We start from the raw sequence: 19,287 nt of genomic DNA, 5'->3' as shown, positions 1-19,287 counted from the left end.
CCTTGTCAAATACACAGGATGGTGTTCTTAGCGATAAAGATGTTTGTAACGGACACGAATTCCAAAGGACCACCACCCGCTGTTTTATGAGTATGTGATTTCTGGAAGTGTAAGAAAACCCAAACAGCCCAAGAGAAGGGGGGCAGACCCGGTGAACAGTTAAGACGCACAGCGGGTCGCGGTGAGCGGGGACCGCAGGGGGACGCCCCTCCTTCATCTTGCGGGACACGTGAATTAGAGACCCGATCAGCTGGACAGAATGAGCAAGTCTGACAAGAACCCGTGGGACTCCGTGTTCTGCGAAGACGTCTTTGGTGCCGTGGCTGCGCGAGGACGCGGTCACGGCCTGTCTGGGAAACCACGTGGGCTTTCTGACAAAGCGGAAATTCCCAGAGCCCGGCAAGCCGGGCCCGAGACTCACGGCGCTCTCCCCGGACCATGCCCCACCACCCTGGCCAACAACATTCCACGAGAGTGTCAGGCAGAGCGCGCGTGCAGGTGCGTGAGCGACATGGGGCTCCCCCTGTAAACAGGCTTCTTCCTGAAGGAAAGACACAAAGCTCGTGGTGACACCCGGTCTGGCCTCACAGGGCCCCTCCAGGCTCCGGATGTGGGGTGCGTACCCCATCGTGGACTCCTGCTGTCCTCCTGTGAGGGTCCTGGGCGAGGAGGGTGGGGGTGGAAAACCAGGAGCCTCGGGACCCTATGTCTGTTTGGCCTGTGTCCCCTGGGGGTGGGACGGGCCTCCCTGCACTCAGATCACCTGTGTCAGCTTGGCTGAGCGGGAGGCCTGGGTTCTCTCTGGGCCCTCCCCTCCACCCTCGGGCTCCTGGGCCTCGAACATCGACCTCCAAGGATGGGCAGAAGCCACAGCCCTGGATGTCCCCCCAAGAGCTGGGCCACACCCTAATCTACCCAGCCCATGCCCTCCCTGGCTCCATGCCCCTCTCCCCCACCCCGTTCTGTCTGACTGCCTGTTTGCAGAGCCCTTGTCAGTGGGGAGCAGGGGAGCAGGGTCCAGACTGTCCGAGGGGTCCCTGTCAGCGTCTGTGGACGCTCCTCTCCGCCTGCCCCCTGCTCACCAGGCCCCTGTAGCCTTTGGGATCCTTGGAGGCCCACCCCACCCAGGTCCATGCTGGCTTGAGCCTGTCGGGTCCGCTCCCCGGGCACTACCCTTCAGACACAGGTCTGTGACCCACCTGGCCGTTCCGGGACCCTCACTGGGAGGGCAGAAGGCCCCTGGCAGAGCAGCCATCCTCTGGCCGAGGGAGAAGCCAGCCCTGCGGCCCTCCGGGAGAGGCAGAGGGGAAGGGGCCGAGCCAGTCCTCCCAGCTGGCTTCCAGGCCCTGGGGGAGGGGCTGGTCAGCGGGAACTCCGCAGCGCAGGGTGAACTGTGGGGCTCTCCCACTCCGTCTCCCTTGGCAGGCAGGCAGGAGCCATCCCAGAAGGGTGCAGTCAGGACCTGGGTGCAGGGGGAGCCCCAGGACAGGGCCCCGGAGGGGCCCTGGGGGCCTCTTTCCCCAGGGATGCACGATATCCTGCCGGGAGCGCTGGCCTGGCCTCAGGCCTGCTGAGTGATGTCCAGCACCCTACGTCCCTCCCCAGGGCTCTTTTCTGCTGGTCCTGGCTTGAGGGACGCTGGACCCCTCACTTCCTTCCAGGGAAAGTCGTTACGGCTTCCTTTTCTATAACTCACCAGACGGCACGTCCTGCCCCATCTTTCCCTTGGCCCTTGCCTTCTCCAACCCCGGCCCCACGGTACCCCCACCAGCATGCCGCCCGGGGGGCCTTGGTTCCAGGGTGCTGTGCGGAGTCCCGGATGAGGGTGGGAGGGCAGCCCACAGGTCTGCTAGGTCCTCGCCCTCAGCTTAGAAGTCCATCCCAGGTCCACCACGAGGCCCCCAGACCTCAAGTCTTTCCTGGAAGCAGACGGATGTCCGTCCTCTTTCCAGTCGGGCCACCCCCACGGTTCTCCCCTTTGAAGGTAGGTCAGCTTGGCTGAAGATCCTGGCTGTGATACTCACCCGCTGGGGGCCCTTAGGCCGCTTCTTAACCTCTCTGAGCCCCAGGCTCTTATGCTGATGAGATGCAGGGAGCCAGACCCTCCCACTGATTGGAGACCTCCCTCCGCATTCCTGCACGCTCCTGGGGCCCCTGGGTCCGGAGCTGCGGGACACCGCTGGCCACAGGCCCCTCTGCCCAGGTAGGGCCTCCCCAAGGGCCTCGTGTGCACCCCGTGCCCCCTGCCTTCTCCCTGTGGGGAGCCTCGTAAAGATCACAGCCTCCTCCCCAGGACAGAGCTATGGGGGGCTGCCCACTCCTGGAGGTGCCCCGGCGAGCAGTGGCTAGGAGCCCCTGCTGCTGTCCGGGGTCCCTCTTGGGGAGCACCACAGGCTGGAACTGTCCAGGGCCACCTGGAGATTAGCCCACCAGAAAGTTCTACGAACCCGGTCACTGCGTGCACACGTATGTGTCCTGCCCGGTCACACACACACACACACACAGTTGCACGTAGATGTGCAAATTCACCCTCCCCCAGGGCCCGAGTCTGCGTTTCACGCAGGTGACGGGCTTTGCTCGGGCACAGACACAGCCACGGGGACACACATGGCCACGGGGACACACAGTCATAACACACAAGCCACAAGGACAAACAGTCTCTTCCAGAAATTCCGGTTTCACAGATGGGAACCGGGACCCAAGACGGGCTTTAGAGGGGAGGAAACAGCCCCTGCGGAGCAGAATTGACAGCCTCTGCCTCGGCCGGAGGAGAAGGCGGGCGCGGGCGGGCAAGGCCTGGACGGAGCCCCCGCCGCCCGAGAGCACCGCGGAGCAGAGCGCCACGCGCGGGGACCCGGCCGTCCCCCCAAACCCGTGCTCTCTGCCTGCTCAGACCCTCCACCCGAGTCTGGGGGTCGTGCCGGCAGGAAGCCGGTGGCCCCACGACGAGGGATGTGGGCGGGCGCCCCATGGCTAGGGTGGGGCTTGGCGGGCCACAGGGGCCCCGCCACAGGGGGTGGCCTGGAGGCGGACAGTGTCCTGCCCGGCACTGACCGAAGGGAAGTTAATCTGACTTCCTCCCGCGGCTTGCGTGCTCTCGGAGGACTCTGGCTGTGCGTGGGGGCCTGTGGCCGGGGCGAGTCCACCTGTCGCTCCGCCTGCTGACCCCCGCGTGTGTTTGGGACGTTTCCAGCGATCTCAGGAAGGGCAGCACATACCTCTCTCAACAGCGTCAAGACAAGTCAGAGGTGCTACAAGTTAAGAGAAAGTGTGGGCCGGCAAGCACCTCTCCGATGTCCCACGTCCAAAACGGGGTGCGTCTCCTGTGACCCGGTTTCCTCTTCCAGAAGCTGCCAGCTGGGCCCGGGTCTGGCCTGGGCTGAGCCTCGGTCCTCTTAGGCCGGTCCTGGATCTGCCACGGGCTGAGTCTGGGTCTCCTCTGGGAGATGGGGTCCCTTCTGGTCTCTGCTCGAAGCTACGGCCACGTGTCGGGCCTGCTGGGTTCCTCCCTCCATGGCCGGCGGTCGCCCCCAGCTCCCCAGGCCCTGTCCCCGCGGTCCCACGCCCTCTCCCTCGCTTGTTCTCGTCTTTCAGTCTGAGTCACTGTAGAGGGATCACGTTTAAGTCAAAGTCCCTAGGAATGAGGTTTGGGACGTTTCTTTTGTCCCAGGACCAGTCTTTCCAGCCTTGGCCAGACCACATCCATTTTGGCAGTTAACGTCCTGAGTGGCCCCGACCCCTGCTCAGAGCACATCCCCCCCTTGGGAGTGGCCCATTCCTTTGGGCCATGATTTCCTCAAAACCGGGAGCTGGTGACAGCGGGGGACAGAGCATCTTCCTGTGTGTTCTCTGAAGATTTTTAACTGAAACCAGCAAATCATGGACAAGAAAGAAGAACAGATTTAATGAACACTTTGAGTTTGATTCTCTGAGAACCTTCCTACACTTAACTGTGCCTCTCCCGCCACTCAGGAGGCCGAGCCCGTCTGCTGGGAGGTGGCGGGACCTGTCAGCGAGACCTGATGTGGGGACCTCCTCCCCTGGGTGACCCCTTCCAGCTTTTCCTCTGGGGGAGCAGAGCTGAGCGTGGGAGGCCGGCGGGAAGGACGGCGGAGTGCGGGCTGGGGCGGGGCTGCTGGGCGTGGGCTTCAGAGCTTGGGAGAGCCACCAACAGTGGGGACTGTTTGCTAAGAGAAACCTGCTGCCCCCTCCCCGAGGGGGACGGGGATGCAGCGCTGCCCACTCTAGGAACGGGGTCACAGGTGCGACTGGGCAGCCAGCGTGTCCCCGTGAAGGCGAGGTCCTGCAGAGAGTCAAGGCTCTGCAGGGCCCACACACCCGTGACCCGCGTTCCCTGCTGCCCTGAAGTGTGAACTTGAACAGGGAAGCAGGTCTTTCCTCACATCCCTAAGGTGAACTTATTCTTGGAACTCAAAGTTAGACTCACTGAGCGAAAGTCACCCAGATGTAGGGGCCGCCCACGCTCCGGGGGCAGAGAGAACGTGGAACCGCACATCGGGAGCTCCAGTGCTGCGAAACGCCCTGCACGGGGTGCACAGACACGGAAGGTGGCCGCGTGGCCGCTCAGGCCGGGCGGCGGGGATACGGGGCGAGGGTCTGGGAGCGGGCCTCTCCTGCAGGCAACGGAAACACTCCGCAGTCACCTGTGCGCACGGCTGCACGTCTCCGCGGGCACCCCCGGGCCGCTGCACGGTCCCTCCGCACGGGACGTGTTCGCACGTGAACGCTGGCCCGGGAAAGCTGGGGAAACGAGAACGCCCCGGCGGAGGGAGCATGTTCCCCGAAGACGGCTCCACAGGCAGGTGTGGGTGGGGGCACGCCCCACGTGGGACCCGTCTCCCAACCGTCCCCTGCACCCCCGCCGCCATGGGTCCCTGCGGCCGCCTGCCTGTGCCCTGGGAGACCGGTCCCAACGGGGGGCGCGCCCCCACCCAGCGCGGGACTCCGGGGCGGCGCCTGTGTCAGATGCGAGCGGCCGTGGAAATTTCCCACGGTATGTAGGCCAAGATGAGTCAATGACAAAGGAAATCTCTTTTTAGATTTGTCTCTGGTGATGGTGACTTGTAAGGTCGGTTATCGAGGATCTGCCCCGATCACGTTTTCATGAGTCTCTCCTCCAGAGGAGATCGGTTCCCAGTGTCCGCACGCGGCCAGCAGCAGACTCGGGGGCCTTCCTCCCTCCTCCATTTAAAGAAGAGGCGTCACGAACCACTCTGAGGCCTCCACGTCTCCTGCCAGGAAAGCGTCGCACACCTCACTCCCAGCCGTGGGGGAGTGTCCAGAAGGTAGCTTCTCTGACACGGGGTGCTGGACAGTCAGCGGCCTCGCAGAGGGGCACAGGACCGACACCCGGGACGGAGGGCACAGGGGTTCCGAGACCCCGGGACCCACAGCAGGGGCTCCCACTGCCCTCCTCACCAATCCCCGGAGCGTCCTTGCCATGACCTTCGAGGTGGGCTGCCGTTCCTCCACCTCTGATCCCTGGCCGGGGCCCACCCCGGGGTCCTGGGGGCTCTGGCGGGCCCCACATACCTTCCCCTGGGGAAGGCCCAGACAAAGGCCCAGTTGAGGTGACAGAAGACACGTCCCACGTGTCGGCTGGCCAAGCACCAGGAGCAGCTCGGGCCAAAGGTGTCTGCGGGTGCAGGGAGGGGAGCGCCCCAGCCTTGTGCCCGGGGGAGTGGGAACCACGGCACAAGGTTCAAAGGCGGCCCCTTCAACCAGCTGGTGTTTTGGGGGACAGCTGTTGCCCAGAGTCCCTGGCGGGCCCCCAACCCAGCAACCTGCCAGTGCAGGCTACAGGCCCAGGCCTGGCTGAGACCCTGGAAGCCCAGAGCTCCCCACGGGCCCACGGAGGCCCTGAGGACCCCCGTGGTACGTCAGTGCTCCTCTGCCTGGGGCTGTCCCCTCCCTCAGACCAGGAGGCCCCAGAAGCCATCCTGCAGACCCCAGTTCCGCCTCCCAAGGGGGCTTCCAGGGGCGGGGCTCTTCCCCTCCCTGCTGGCAGGTGGCCGAGGGAGCACAGTCCGTGCCCCTTCTGGGAGCACTGCCAGCCTTCAGAAGCAGCGGGAACTTGTTCTCTGAATCTCTGATAAGAGTAACGAGTGGTCCGATTTTCCCAGGGCTTGGCCCCCCAAATCCTAAAGGTAGCCATTGTGTTCAAGGTGGTTAGTGTAGATGGAACAGAGCGTCCTATAGGGCAGCTCATGTACCTCGAGAGAATCCCACAGAGGCCCCAGGTTCAGTCCCTGCCACTCACCTAACACACCACCTTGTTTCCTCACAAAACCCTGGTGGCGCATGAGGTCCCATGGGGGCCTTGAGAAGGATGCGTGAGTTGAGAGAGCCCAGGCCGGACGAGAACAGCGGCCACGGAGAAATGCGGGCAGTGGTGACATGTGTCCCCGGAGATGACCGTGGCTGCCCTCCCAACGTGAGCTTGGCCCCTGCGACACTCGTGCCCTGCGTGGATGGGGGGTGTCATCCCCAGCCTTGAGCTCTTACGTGGAGGGAGTGGCCCAGAGAAAACCCCCAGACCCGGTGCCCCCACCAGACCGAGGAGGGGCCAGCGTCCGTGAACAGCGGCTGGGGAGAGACGGGGGCACTTGGTGCTTTGACAGAGCGGAGTCCTGGGTTCTATCCAGGCACCTTCTGGAGGGATCCTGGCTTATGGCTTCCCCCTGCCCCCAGGGCCTGGGAAGGACAGCGGTTCAGGAGGACATGAGGGACAGAGCCTCTGCGTGAGCCTCAGCCTGCCCTCAGGCGAGACCCGGGCCTCAGCACTTGAGATCCCGCTCACCAGAGCTGCGGCCCCTTCCCGGCACAGACACAGACGTGGCTGCAAGTGAGTGACAGGGACCCGTCCTTCCCAAGATCGAGGTTGCTCATCTCTGGCCCGAGTGTCCCGACCGTAAGTAGGTGGCTCACATTTCAATTTGGCGAGAAGATTAAAACGCGTCCCTGAGGGGCCATCAGACGCTGGGCAGGGGAGCACGGGCTCCTGCGCAAACTCTCAGGAAGAAGCCACGGAGCGCGTCACGCTGGCCGAGCGCCGTGGCTCCCTGAGGCTTGGCTGACCCGGGCTTCAGGTTCCTGTCTTCGGGGCAGGGGCTCAGGGAGGCTCCCAGGGAGGCCAGTGGAGGCCAGATGGGCTGTCGCAGGCCATGACAGGGCCATGTGAGTGGCCTGAGTCTGTGCCCCACCGAGGGTGGGCCGAGGCTTGCGTGTCTGCCTGCCAGATGGCCTGCTCCAGGCACCTGCCTGAGGGATGCCCCCCAGATCCCCGGGGACCACGCACATCGACAGCAGCCTGCCCTTCCTGGAGACATGGCGGGGCCCCGGGACTGTTGGGGCTCAGACACACTCCCAGCGCAGCACCCCCAGGACGGCTGGGCACGGAGGCTGCTGGAGCTCTGGTCCCAGGGGATCTCAGTGTGTGCGCCACTCCCTGAGGACCCTTGGGGAGCGGAGGGGTCCAAACTGGGATTTGAAGTGACATAAGGGAGGTAGGGAGCCCCTCAGCTTCCCCCGCCCCTGATATCCGCCAGCTGCCGCCTCCGGAGCCCTGGTTTCCTTGACTGTAGAATGGGAGGGCGCGAGGCTCCCGGAGCAGGCGCGTGTGAAAGCAGTTCGCAGGAAAACACGCGAGAGCCGGTCGGTCAGCAGGCGTGCAAAACAAGGCCGCGGCTACACTGTGGACAGAGGACCTCCGGACAGATGGGGCCCTTCCAGGGGACAGGAAGTGGCCATGTTCTGGACGGAGCAATGGAAAAAAGTCATTTTTCACTGCAGTGTCATGTGTGCAACAAAACCCTCTTGAAAGCGCTTCTCGTGTTTCTCCTCCAAGGCTGCAGAAGCGAGACGAGCCGCGCCGGGTTGTGGGGGCGTCCCCAGGGGCGCTGAGCGCGTTTCCCAGAAAGAAGGCAAGCTGCTGCTCCTCGCAGGGACATCGGGCTCAGCCCCCAGTTGCTCCACGGCAGAGACCACCCCGGGCAGCTATCTTGCCTGCTGGGGCTGGTGCGCTTCTCAGGGCCCCGAGCCCATAGAATGATCAGGCCACCCCCAGAGCCCTGGTCAGGGCACACAGGGAGTGCTCAGGGGCCTCCAGCCAGGGTTTGCCATGGTCCGGGATCTGGGGAGTCCAGCACTTCCACCGGGGACGGGGCCATCTCATAGGGATAGGATGGCTGGATTTTCAGGACATCAGGATAGGGCTGAGTGTACGTGGATGCTGCTATGACTGAAGCCTGTGCCAGTCCAGACTCTTAATTATACAAGACAGAAAACAACCAAATTAACTTCAAGGGCATTTATTCATTCACATGGCTTAAGATTCAGGTATGGCTTGATCAAGCATCCCAGGCTGGTTTCTGAGCGTGTACGCCTGTTCTGGCACCGCTTTCTTCTTGGTCGCAGGATGGCTGCAACAGCTCCAGACCGTTCCCACAGGGACAAACCTGAGGGAGGAATGACCATATTTGTTTGGAATTCCTAACAGAGTTCTCATTATTCTTCATTGGCTGTCATGGGGGCACTTGCCCACCTCTGACCAGGAAGAGATGATGCTTTGACGATTGCCACGCCTGGATCACGTGCCCAGCTCAGTGTGGGTGGAAAAGGGGAGAGCAGCAGAATACCGGGCTGGCTAAGCCCAAACAACCACGCAGACCCCCCCATCCCCGCCTCTCCCAGGACGGCCCCTCACAGCAGCACTTTGACTACCCAACCCTGCTTTCAGGGCACAGCTGGCAGACCAGAATCTGGGCTCTGAGACATGGATGGGGACTGGGGTTTGTTAGGAGCAGAGCTCCACAGGAACAGCCGTGACCCCCGCGGCCAGACGACCCCGTGCTCCTCCCCTGAGTGTGAGCCGCCCGGAGCCGCCTGGTGAGTCCCTGCTCCAGCCCAAGCCACCCACACAACCCGACGGCCGGCACGCGGACCTCAGCCTGGGCTCCAGCATTTCCCGGGGTAACTACCGCGCCATTCCGTAGTATTCTCATCACAGTTTCTTCAGGCTGTTGGGGTGGATTTGGGATTTGATCAAATGCCCTGTGGCTTTTGTGGAGAGGATGAGATTTCTCTTCGTGGACCTTTGCCCCGGACCGAGCTTACCTGTTACTTGCTCTTGGGCTCCTGGAGCAAACCGTACCTGCACACCGGAGGGAGCGCCTTCCTCGTCGCTGTGATTCTGATGTGCTGGTGTTCCAGCTTCGACTCTGCATCTGGGTGGCTGATACGTGTTTTGGAATCAGTTTCAGTTTCTTGATTGAAGTTATGCTGGTCTCATATATTGAGCTAGGAAGCCCCTCGTCTTTACCGGAAAGGTCTGTAGCGTGGATATTGCTTGTTCTTTACATGTTGGAAGGGATTCCCCAGGCAACCTTTGTTTACAAGTGATTGTTAAATAACGATTTTCAAAAATCTTCTATAGTTATTTAAAAAAAACTGCCTGTGCAGTTTTTCTCAAGTTTGTTTTAAAATTTTTTTTAATTTAAATCCAATTAATTAACATACAGTGCACTATTGGCTTCAGGGGTAGTTTTCATTCACCGGTCTTATATCACACCCTGTGCTGGTCACATCACGTGCCCTCCTTGGTGCCCGTCCCCCAGTCACCCCACCCCCAGCCCTTTCCCTCCAGCAGCTCAGTTTGCTCCCTGGAGTTAAGAGTCTCTTATGGTTTGTCTCCCTCTTTGATTTCTTTTTATTTTATTTTTCCCTCCCTTCCCCTATGATCCTCTGTCTTGTTTCTTAAATTCCACGTATGAGTGAGATCATATAATTGTCTTTTTCTGATTGACTTATTTCTCTCAGCATAACACCCTCTAGTTCCATCCACATCCTTATAAATGGCAGGATTTTGGTTTTGTTGGTGCTTGAGTAATATTCTATTATATATAAATACCACATCTTCTTTGTCCAGTCATCTGTTGATGGACATCTGGGCTCTTCCCATAGTTTGGCTACTGTGGACGTTGCTGCTGTAAACATTCGGGTGCACGTGCCCCTTTGGGTCACTACATTTGTATCCTTAGGGTAAATACCCAGTAGTGTGATTGCTGGGTCATATGGTAGCTCTATTTTCAACTTTTTGAGGACCCTCCACACTGTTTTCCAGAGTGGTTGCACCAGCTTGCATCCCCACCAACAGTGTAGGAGGGTTCCCCTTTCTCCACATCCTTGCCAGCAGCTGTCATTTTGTGACTTGTTAATTTTAGCCATTCTGACTGGTGTGAGGTGGGATCTCATTGTGGTTTTGATTTGTATTTCCCTGATGCCGAGTGATGTGGAGCACTTTCTCATGTGTCTGTTGGCCATCTGGATGTCTTCTTTGCAGAAATGTCTGTTCGTGTCCTCTGCTCATTTCCTGATTGGATTATTTGTTCTTTGGTGTTGAGTTTGCTAAGTTCTTTATAGATTTTGGACACTAGCCCTTTATCTGATATGTCGTTTGCAAATATCTTCTCCCATTTTGTCAGTTGTCCTTTGATTTTGTTGACTGTTTCCTTTGCTGTGCAAAAGCTTTTGATCTTGATGAAGTCCCTATAGTTCTTTTTTGCCCTTGCTTCCCTTGCCTTTGGCGATGTTCCTAGGAAGATGTTGCTGCGGCTGAGGTCGAAGAGGTTGCGGCCTGTGTTCTCCTCAAGGATTTTGATGGATTCCTTTCTCACATTGAGGACTTTCATCCACTTTGAGTCTATTTTCGTGTGTGGTGTAAGGAAATGGTCCAGTTTCATTCTTCTGCATGTGGCCGTCCAATTTTCCCAACACCATTTGTTGAAGAGACAGTCTTTTTCCATTGGACATTCCTTCCTGCTTTGTCGAAGATTAGTTGACCATAGAGTTGAGGGTCTATTTCTGGGCTCTCTGTTCTGTTCCATTGATCTGTGTGTCTGTTTATGTGCCAGTACCATGCTGTCTTGATGATGACAGCTTTGTAATAGAGCTTGAAGTCTGGGATTGTGATGCCACCAACTTTGGCTTTCTTTTTCAGTGTTCCTCTGGCTATTCGAGGTCTTTTCTGGCTCCATATAAGTTTTAGGATTATTTGTTCCAGCTCTGTGAAAACAGTTGATGGTATTTTGATAGGGATTGCCTCGAATGTGTAGCTTGCTCAGGGCAGCACAGACGTTTTCACAATATTTGTTCTTCCAATCCAGGAACATGGAACGTTTTTCCATTTCCTTGAGTCTTCCTCGATTTCTCTCATGAGTGTGTTATTTTCTCAAGTTTCTTGAGGCCATTTTCTTAACTTATATTTTATAAAATTATTTTATTGGGATTTTCATATTTTAACCGCATGTCTTATTATATGATTTTGCTTATTTGTATTTTTGTTCTGTTTCTGGATTCCGTTTGTCATGGATCTCTTTTTGTTGCCATTTTGTCTGTGGACCAGGAATTGAATATATTGATCAGTTCTGACTGTTTTTCTAACTTTTTAGTTTTTGCTTATAAGATACTCAGTTCCTCCCCCCAGTTAGTTCTTCAATTAATGTAGTTGAAACCCCCCAGATCTTCATTCTTACTCCAAGGACATCGAAGACCCTTGGTTTACCTCTGAGTAGAGCAGTTGACCCGTCCCAGAAGTGTAATAGGTCGTATTTGCAATTCCAAGAGGCCCCAAACACTCGGTGAGTGGGGCTCTGCTCTTTGAGGGGTTTGCTTTCATTCCTAGTGGCCGGGGGGTCTCTGTGCTAACCAGGAAGGCTGGCCCAGCCCAGCAAGAGGAGGGGCTGTCCCGTGTCCCACCTGCGAGCTCTGCCGTTGGCCCCCATCAAGGAAGCGAGGGGCTGGTGCAGGTGCCCCGTACAGCCTGACCTTCTCACTCCTTTCCAGTGTCTTCTTCGAGGTTAACCAGTGTGGTCTCTACAGAAGCACTTTCTTGGGGTCCTGAGGTCTCGTGAGGTCTCGTATATGAACACATGAGGAAGATCTAGCACACACCTGCCAACAGGTGTGTTCTCTCAACAACACATGGCACTTTGTAAAACAATTATTTTAGCCGTTCCCCGAAGTTTTGAATTCCCTTCCCGTGCCGAAAGCAGGCAGAAGTACGCGGTGTCTCTCAGCACAGACACCCACCCTTCTGCAGACGTGGCTAGGGGATCCCGAGGGTCTGCGCACAGACTCCCACAGCTGGTCCACCGGATCCGGGGCGCGCAGCGGGGGGGTTGCTGCCGCTGCTCACTTCTGGTGCTCTCTACCCCGTGTGCACCCCTCGGCAGCTCCCCGCTCACGTCCTGTGGAAGCCCCGCTCCTCCTCCAGCTCAGACTCCCGCGCTGCCTCAGTTTCCTTCCTGCCCAAAGACTTGTTCTTCCTGATGTTATTGGACGGGACGCCATTTCACTTCCTTTCCGCAGGACTAGCTTATGGGCTTCGTGATGTGTGTGCTCTGTGTGTGTGTGTGTGATGTGCAGTGTACGTTGCGATGTGTGTGTGCAGATACACGTGTGTGCACACAGGGTTCCATTCCATGTTGCCAATGGCAGGACTGGGGACTGGTTTTCCTCCTTCCCTGGGGGGAGCTGCACCCCCGCCCACAAGGGCTGCTGCACGGAGACCCCCGGGGGGCCCATGACTAGGGGTTCCTCTGTCCTCCAGCCACCTTTGTCCCGGGCCCTGCGTCCACGGCTCCCGCTCTCCTGACCCTCAGTCCCCATGGGGAGCCCTCCAGGCAGGCTCCCGCTCACCGAGGGGAGGTCCGCTGCCCTCCGCCAGCCCGCGGGGATTCAGAACGGCGGGGGCCTCGAGGTGCTCTTGGGAAACAGCACAGCTGCCTCAGAAAGTGGCCCCCACGCCAAGAGGGCCCCTCAGGTTTCTGGTGGGCATAGGCTGGGGTTTCTGAAAAGGAGGTTGAGGGGTCTGGCACGTGGGCAGCTGAAAACAGGGGACATCTGTCGATGTCCACCAGCCAGCAGAACTCCCTGCCCAGGCTGCCCAGGTGTGGTGGGTGTCCGTGTTTCTGTCTCAGGGGTGTCTTAGTGGGAAGTTTAAGAAGCAGTCCATGACAAGGGCCGGCAGCAAGATATTTTAAATGAAATCCTTTTTCTAAGGTATTTTGAAGTTAATGAAAAGACAGCATAATACTTTCATTCCAGAAAACGGCTTTTCATTTCTCCTTACTTCCCTGGATGACAAACCTAGGAATAGGAAGAAGAGGCAGGACCGGTCGGGCATAACCACTGTCATCACCCACCTTGGGAAGCCGTGTTCTCCCCAAACAGAGGAGCGTCCTGACGCTCCAAGCAGAGGAAACAAACGAGAGCCGGTCTGAAGGCTGCGAGGCCGGGTGACCCCGGGCAGAGCCACTCCCCTGAATCACCGCCTTCTGGGGAACAGATGATGACGGGCAGCCCACAGCCGGACGGCACCGGGACACCTGGTGGTGCTTGGAAGACCAGGCAGAAGGGACCGGGGCGCAAGCCCGTCCCCCGGGGCGTGGGAAGCCGGTGTTCCCGGCCGCCGCCCTTCCCGGCTGTCTGCACCTATGTTCGCCCACGTGAGGGCCAGCCCGAAGCCATGGGACCTGCCAGGAGAGGGGGGCAGGGCTCTAAGACCTGCCCTTTCCGGCTGGGATCCCCATCAAGTCCGTGCACAGCCCCCAGCTCCAGGTGCTGGCACCGCTCCTGCTGGGTGGGAAGGGGCCGGCAGCCAGCGGGGACATCTGTCAGGGAGCCTGCATGAGACCAGAGGCGCTGCAGAATCTCGTGTACTTCCAAGGGAGAAAAGCTGCCTCAGGCACATGTTTACATGCATGTGAACACACAAGCACGCGCTCGCGTACGCATGTGCACGTGTGGGCTGTGCTCATACACACAGCAACTCATGAGCACGTGTGTACCTATGTGTACACGAGTGTGCACTCACAGCAGCACATGAGCAAACACGTACACACACATACACACGCGGACATGCACTCACACGCACACCACAACACACGGACACACTGTACACATGTGCATGCATGGGTGCCACCCAGTGTGACGCGTGAACACCCACACACGCATGTACAACCTGGCAGGCACACACAGCGGCACATGGGCACACACGTACACACACATACACACACGCACACGTGTAGGCGGGCACACACAGTGACACAGGAACACGTGTGTACACGGTACATGCGCGGGTGGGCACTCACGCGCGCACAGCGACACACGAGGGTGCTCACATGCGTGTACGTGGCTCTCTTGCTCACCCCACTGCCCTCCCCACATCCTGCACGCACTTCCTCAGGGAGTGGACAGGATCACTGTCCGCTCCCAGTGGCAGGGCTGTGCTTGCAGCTGGGCAAGGGATTCACCATCCCGGCTCCACTCAGCCTGGCTGACCTGCTCCAGAAACCCTTTTAGTAACAAGTGGCCTGGCCGGCCCCCCGATGAACCCGGGCTACTGGGGGCAGCACCGGCCTGGGATACACCCGGTGGTACAATCAAGTGCTCAGTGCCTGGGTGAGACCCCCAAGAGCTGGGGACCAGGGCCACACTGGAGCAGGGGGTGTCCGAGAGGGGAAGGGGGCCGTGGTCCCAGAGCGCTTAGGGACACCAAGAGCGGGGAGGGATCCAGGCCCAGCCCCTTGGGCCTCATGGCTCCCCTGGAGGTGAAGGTCAGTCGCATTCTTTGCCAACACTGGGATTCTGACATCAGATTTTCCGCTCGGCTTGGGGGGAGGAGCCACAGCCGGGAGGGAGCAGCGGGTGGGGGGAGGGGGTGCCGGAGGGCCTGAGGCTCCCAGGAGGCCAGAGGCGGGAGGGCTCCTGGGCCAGCCTGGCCTGCTTCTGGGCCCCTGCTGCCCACGCCTGCCTGTTGGGCTGCCTGCAGCATCCTGGCCGCGGGCCACCCAGCAACTTTCTCATCCCGGCTTGAGGTCTTGCTGAGTCACATGGGGGCTGGGTTAGGGACTCTAAAAATAGCTGACCGCTGGGGCCAGGCTGGGAGTTATTATTAGGCTGGGACAGAGCCCCTCCTGGGGGGAGCTCAGAGCCCCTGGAAAAGCAAGGGACATAGCCAGGAAGGCAGGGCTGCCTGACCCCCCAACCCTGGACCCTCAAGCCCTTCCTGGGCCCAGGGCTTGGATCCCCCCCTCCTGCCTTCCTCCCACCTGATACTCCTCTCCTGGGCACCCCACGGAGGTCCCCCTGGCAGCTCAGGGCCCTCCACAGAGGCCAGAGTGCTCCCTGAAGAGCCCGTGGGTGTGGGGTTCCAGTGAAAACGTGGTCCGGGATTTCCGGACAAGTGGGGCCTCTGAAGCCCGGGGTCCTGTGGGATGTCTAGCCCACACCTGGGGGGAGCCAGTCTGCAAAGTGCCCAGAGGTCATCCTGGTTTCCCGAGGAAAGAAGTCATAGCCCCAGAGCCTGTGTGACCTTGAGCCACCTCGTGGTCCAGGGGTCCCTGAATGCCCAGCTTATCATCTGTTTCCATGGGAAAAGCCACAGTCAGGCCAGCACCTCTCCGGGTTACCTTGAACCGTTCAGGTAATGTCATGGCCCTCGGGACGGCCGTTCCGCTGATGAAGATGCAAGTGGCCGTAGATGCTGCTCTGGGGGAGCCAGACCCCAGCAAAGGAGCCAAGCCTCCCATTAACCCCTGTGCCCCCGCACAGGACACTGACACCAGGATGCGCACACAGGGTTCTCCACCCACTCCCATCCTGCTCCCCCCGGCCCAGGGCTTCTGGCTCAGCCAGCACGGTCTCCAGCCTCGGCCTCAGACCCCAGCGTCCTCCAAGGCCAGAGAGCACTTGGAGGAGAGCCTTCCCCCAGCCCGGACGCCAGCCTCACTGCGGAGCCCCAGTGCCCTTCCCACTTCTGTGGGGTCACTTCCAATGTTAAAGCTGCACCCACATGGCATCGGGGAGAGAAAGCCCTGGGGCCCTGGATCGAGCTAACTCAGGACTCAGAGAAAGTGAGCCGGACGTCCTGGGTCACCCGGGGCAGAGCCACCCACGCCCTCTCTGCACAGAAACAGAGTGGAACACGGGAGGCGGGGGGCCCAGCCCAGGCTCCTCAGGAAGCCCCTAGGGAAACAGGAACTTCCCCAAGGACCCCTGCGCTGGAATGACCCTGGGCTGGGGCGGGAGGCAGTGACCCACCAAACACTAAAGAGGACGGCGCCCCAGCCAGAGAGCCAAAGTGGCCCTCAGGCAATGAATATTCCATGAGACCCAGAGAGGCGCAAGTTCTGGGGCGCACAGACCGTGTTGTCGTGATGCTCCCCACCCCAGGACCGTGATCGCCTGATGACTGCACAGCTAAGGCTGGGATCTGGCCTCTTAGGGTTTCCAGAGGCGAGAATGAGGCCAGCCAGGCCTGGGGGGTTCATGTGCTCACCCCTGACCCCACCTCTCCAGATGACCCTCCCGGGGCTGAAAGGCCGCTAGCCAGGCTCAACCTGTCTGCCTCAGGGGACGCAGAGCCCTCATGAGGCCTCCGAGCCCCTATCCCGTGCCCCTGCTTCCTGGGGCTGGGCTCGTGGGGAAGAATGAGGCGCTATGTGGTCGACAGTGACCGCTGTCCAGGGGCCCCGCAGCGCGCAGGGCAGGGTGCTGCAGGAAGAAGGGTGCCGACAGGCCGCGGGCCCGGGAGGCTGTGGGCTGGAATGCCTGGCTCCCACGGGCGCCGTGCTGCGGACCTGAGCCGCCAGGACACCAGTCGCTCCCCGGTGACCACAGGCCCACCTGAAGCATCCCACGCACAGGTGTCTCATGCCCGCCAGCCCCGTGCAGATGTCTCCTCCACCGGCCCTCTACGTATGTCACTAAGAGGGCTGACTTTCCCAAGAAGCCAAGGAAAAGGCAGGAATTCTGTACCACCCTCCCAGGTGTCCCGCTCCATGCCTAAGTCCTGGGTCCCTCGCTGCCCTGGCTGGAATCTGGCCTGCAGCGGAGGCCCAGGGAATGGACACGGCCCCTTCACTGGGGCCCGTGGACTTGGTCCATGGGGAAGGTGACCCCGAGAGGGAGGCCAGCCCACGTGAGTGGCCCGGCACAGGATCGAGTAAAGCCGGCCTCCCAGGTGATGGACGGCCTCCTCGTGCCAGAGCCCAGGTCGGGACGTTGCCTGCCTAGGCCCACGCTGCAGGGGACCCAGGGGTGCACCGGTGAGCTGGCCAAGCCCCTGGCCCAGAGGGAGCGAGGAGGGCTGGGCGTGTAAGTGGGGCAGGGGGTGTCAGACCTCCTTGCCTACACCGTCCTACTGAGAAAATAAAACTCCGTATTTATCTTTTTGCTCAAAGTAAAAGCCGACCTTTAAGAGGCAACATCTGATTTGAGGTAATGAGAGACAAAGGGGCATTTACGCAGCCCAGGCTGGGTCTCACCTCCACATGCCCCAGGCCGGTGACAGCCTTGGAGGGGAGGTGGCGGGGCTAGCGCCCAGGGCCGTGCACGTGCCCTCTGCACCATGGCACGATCAGCAACACCCACGCACCAGCCGGCCCCTGCCCTGTGCTGACTGGGGGTACGGGCCTCTCTACCCTGCTGGCCAGACCTGGGGCCAGCTGAGCACGGGTGCCATGGGCCTCCAGGGAAGACAGACAGTGGGTGGCTGGGCTGCCCTGGCATCGGGCTTCCCCCAGAACTGTGGGGAGGGGGTCTTTGCCCAGCGGCCTGGGGAGCAGGAAGGACACAGACAAGATAATGCCACTCACTGGGGGTCGCAGGCTGAGCTTCCTGCCGGTGCTTGAATATCTCTAGAAACCCCACTTCGGGAGCAGAGCCTGCGCTCCTCTCCCCCTTCTCCCTCATCCCTTTCCTTCCTCCTCCCGCATCCGCCCCCTTCCCAAGCCTGGGAACCTCCCTTCCCTCCTATCCTTAGAGGGAACCAGCCGTCTGCTGGTGGTAGGTGCTGGGACTCCCCAGGAGATGGACCAGCGGGCTGCCCACCGACCAGTGAGTGCCGTGTGTGTCTCCCCAGGACAGGGCCCAAGTCCAGGAGCAGACAGCGTCCAGGCCCCTGTGGGCACTCTGGGTCGGGGTGGGACAAAGGGCTGCTTGGGCAAAGAGCCTGCTCCCCAGGAAAGTCGAAGAGCCAATATGTGGGTGACCCGCCTTCGGGGCCTGGACGCACTCTGTGCCGGCGCTGGGGATGGGCGGGCGAGCAGCAGCCGGTGAGCCCTCCAGAGGGGCCCCGGCTCCTTGTCACTGGAACTGGAAGGAACCTCCATCGTTACTGCGGCCCTGTTGTCAGGGTGGTATTTCGGGGGTCCCGGCTCAGTCTCTGGGCAGAGCCCCCAGCCCAGGGCTGCTGGTTGGCTTGGCCTTTTGGGCAGGGGCTGCTGAGAGCTGGGGTGTGCTCAGCCCCGGGACATTGGTTCCCCGTCTGCTCCTGAATCTGGTCGGAGGTGTCTGGGTGCCTTGGGTGACAGAGGCATGCGGGAGGGTCTCCCAGACGGAGAAGACCTGTGGCCTGGGCCCTGGAGGCAGTCGTGGGGGAAGCCGGGGGCCCACTGCAGGGCTGACTGTGGGCTGGCTGTGGGAGGGGCGGGGTGGGGCGGGGCGGGCGGGGCGTCCTCTGCTCCTCCTCCAGGCCTACGGTGGGGGCCTGCTCGCCAAGCCCGCCTCGGCCTTTGCCCAGCACCGCAGCCCCGATGAATCACCGAAACTCGGCATTTACACGGCCCTCCAGACCGCGAGACCGGGCTGCCTGCCCAAGGCCAGGACGTGCCATGCCCAGAGCTGGGATCTGGCTGGCGGAGGATCCTGTGGCTGGGCCCGGGCTCTCCGTTCCATCACTCCAGGAAATGGAAATGTTCCTAAAATTTTCACTTTACAGCTGCTTTTACTTTTTAAGTTCGTGCTTAAAATAGCCTGGAGCGGGGCCTCTCCGGTTTGCCTTTGCCGAGGTTAGAGACGCTTGGCTGGGGCACCGGAGCCCGGCGGGAGGCCGGCGGGAGGACAGGCTCAGCCGGAAAGCGCTTCTCCTCTTTCTGTAACTTTGGGCTGCAATGCTCGCGGTCTGAAAGTCAGGTGACTGACTGGCTCGATCATGAAGTTGCGCTGCTGTTCACGGTCTGGAGGGCTGTGTGTGAGCCGGGCCCGTTCCCCTCACCACCCGCACACCAGTTAACCCAGACTGGGGGCTGAACCCACAGACCCCAGGGTCCCGGCCAGGAACTGGCTATGGGCCTTCCCGGCTTGCTGTTGCCCCACACAGCCCCCAGGGCCCACCCTCCCACTGGGCTTCCCTCCACCAATGGGGAGACTGAGGCTGGGAAATACGGTGGTTTGCCCAAGGTCATTCCGGAGCTGAGGGTGACG

The 19,287-nt window shown here is 60.4% G+C and overlaps 1 pseudogene; it reads left to right on the top strand.

The window, feature by feature from the left end:
- Positions 1-259: 259 nt before the first annotated feature.
- LOC116881992 lies at positions 260-1,194 on the top strand (annotated as a pseudogene).
- Positions 1,195-19,287: the final 18,093 nt, after the last annotated feature.

This window comes from Lontra canadensis, unplaced genomic scaffold (genome assembly GCF_010015895.1).
Source record: "Lontra canadensis isolate GAN:19392208 unplaced genomic scaffold, GSC_riverotter_1.0 scaffold79, whole genome shotgun sequence".
Classification (NCBI taxonomy): domain Eukaryota; kingdom Metazoa; phylum Chordata; class Mammalia; order Carnivora; family Mustelidae; genus Lontra; species Lontra canadensis.
The sequence above is the reverse complement of the archived record's forward strand: the minus strand, read 5'-3'. Positions and strand labels throughout refer to the sequence as shown.